The sequence below is a fragment of the Nannospalax galili genome, unplaced genomic scaffold, assembly GCF_000622305.1.
Source record: "Nannospalax galili isolate Female #2095 unplaced genomic scaffold, S.galili_v1.0 scaffold210, whole genome shotgun sequence".
In the NCBI taxonomy this organism is placed as follows: domain Eukaryota; kingdom Metazoa; phylum Chordata; class Mammalia; order Rodentia; family Spalacidae; genus Nannospalax; species Nannospalax galili.
In genome coordinates this window covers 1,886,545-1,889,251 of record NW_008329365.1, presented here as the reverse complement: position 1 = coordinate 1,889,251, position 2,707 = coordinate 1,886,545, and the positions used below count along the sequence as shown (strand labels likewise).

Genomic DNA, 2,707 nt, shown 5'->3' with positions numbered 1-2,707 from the left:
AAAAAAAAAAAAAAAAAAGCATCTTGCTATTATTTTTCCTTTGGCTTCTTAACAACAGTTAAAATAATCCTAATTATTTATCAGTCTTAACATAAGTCTGCACAGGAGGTTGCTTATTTGTGTAGTATACACCTGTACCATTGTATTTCCACTGAAAATTGATTTCCAAAGTCTGGAAATCATCATAATCTAAGTTCATTGCAAAAGTTTCATGTGCTCATTTCTTTCAAGGGTCCACACATTCACTTTATAAAGACCTATCAACAGTCATTTGGAAATCTATAATTTGTCTTGTGTTTTTATTCTGAGCAGCATGTCGAAAATGAATGACATGTGTTACTGTGTTTTGCTCAGGCTCTGTCTACAGGCTCTCTAACTCTGGCTTGATCTGTTTGGACAGACTTTAAGGATTCTGGAATTCACCTAACTGCGTAAGTATTCTTGCTCTCATTGCAAATACACAGTGTCTGATGTCACCGAAGAATTCCTGACTCAGACAACCAGGAGATGGATTGTGTCCATGGTCAGAGAAGATGGATTAAATGGAAACAAAACAGGAAATGTGTGTTTGGAGTCTACCAGCAGTTTTGAGGTACATTCTTCTGTTGTAACTGGGCCTGGATTGTTTGTATAAAGGATACTGTACCAGTTTTTCAAGTTCATTCTAGGAAGTATAAAAGTTTAAAATTTTGAGAATTTTTGGGTGCTGAGAGAGGAGCACACAGAGAGATGTCCTCAGTATCTTCGTGGATGTTTTGGAACTACAGGAGTTGGGCTGCCTGAATCCAAGGTTCTGTGGTCGAAACTGCTCCAATCTGGTGAACGTTTCTTCCTATAGTCACTCTTGAGCTGACATATGTTGTACCTGAGTTAAAAGCCTGTGCTCCGAGAGCAAATACCACACACAGGAGTAGGTTGTTGAGAGTCACAGTGTTGACAGTGTAGAAGAGTTGTTTGAACACCTGCACAGTAATCTCAGGGTTCAGACCTGGTCACACATGACTATATGAAAGGAATGAGCATGGATTTTCTCCATCCGCCATGCTGGAGGAGCACTTCACAGCCAGTTGGTTTCACACATGACTGCCCCTGGATACTCTCATTTTCCAACTTGGCAGAAATCATCAAAGGCTGCAATAAGCCCTCAGCGATCTTAATGAGTACTGATAGATCTGAATGGAAAGGTCACTGTATTAGTTATTTTTCTGTTGCTGTAATAAAACACCATGACTAAGGAAGGCATGGTGGCAAATGTGGTCAGAGCAGAAAGCCAAACAATCACATCTTCAAGCAGGCACAGGAAGCGGAGAGTGACTGGAAATCTGGCAAGGCTTAATTAAGAACGCTCTAATCCTACACCCATGATGTGCGTCCTCCAGCAAGGCCACACCTCCTAAAACTTCCCCAAACAGCTCCACCAACTTCAGACAAAATGTTCCAATACTTGGAGTCTTTGGGGATCATTTTCATTTAAGCCGCCACAGTCACTTAACACCTGATGGTGTTCAGAGAGGTCAGAGTTTTTGAGATCAAGCTCATTATGCTTGGCAGTGTTCTATATCATGAAGCCATGGTTCCTTTCTTCATCTGTGTCTCCAGGTTCTGGGTGAGGAGGGCCTTGTCATCCTGTGGTACTCCAGCAGACCCTGGAAGTCCTCTTTCTGCTGGACTGTGACTTGTCTTGTGAGCGTGAGCTCATGCTGTCTCCTGTGACTCTGGACCAGAATTTAGGCAGTTTTTAAGTCCTGAACTTTCTTCATGTAAAATGCTCAGCTGCTTTTCCAACTTCCTCTCATTCTTTTCCAGCCTTTCCACCAGTGAAGGTCCAAATTCTCCTTGGTTAGCTGAGCTGTCTCCTGCTGGGCACCAAATGCCACCTGGGCCTCTGGAAAGAGCAACAGTATCTGTTTGTCTATCTCTTCCTTCAGGGCCTCCACCTGGGCCTTGTGGCTCTTTACCTTCTCCTCATGCTGCAGGCTCTGAGTTTACAGTTGTGCCCCCAGTACGCTGCTTGTCTGTCAGACCCCATGATAGGCCACAGTGGCTCCTTCCTGGTCCATGTGCTTTTCAAAGTTGAGCCACATTTTTCCACTAAGTTTGTGCTAGAAAGGCTGAGGCCAGAGGATTGCAAGTTCAAGGTCATCTTGGGCTACATATTGAGGCCCTGTCTCAAAGCAGTAGCCACAACAGCAAACCCACAAACAAACAACAAAATCCCACTTAAGTGTGCTGGTGAATAGGACTCTAGAAAGAAAAGATACTTCTTTTTGATAGATTGAGAAAGATCTTTTTTAAATTTTATTTATTTAAATGTGTTATGCCTGCATGTATGCATGTGCGTACAATACCCATGGAGGCCAGAAGAGGGTGTCAGATCCTCTGGAAATGGAGTCACAGATGGTTGTTAGCTGCCATGTGGGTGCTGGGAGCTGAGCCCAAGACCTCTGCAAGATCAGCCAGTACACTTAACCACTGAGCCATTTCTCCAGCCCAGAGATGGGATCTTGTTATGTAGCCCAGGCTGGCCTCAAACTTGAGGCAATCATCCTGCCTCAGCCTCCAAAGTGCTGGAATCACAGGTGTGCACCACTATACCTGGCTCATAGCAGATACTCTTGATGTTAAGATCTACAATCTAAAGTATATTACTACATACAGACACCTGATGCTTAGAGTGAGTAAGATGCACTCAGGCAGAAGTATGAGA

General features: G+C 43.5%; 1 pseudogene; it reads right to left on the bottom strand.

Moving 5' to 3' along the window:
- Positions 1–403: 403 nt before the first annotated feature.
- On the bottom strand, positions 404–2,084 carry LOC103737855 (annotated as a pseudogene).
- Positions 2,085–2,707: the final 623 nt, after the last annotated feature.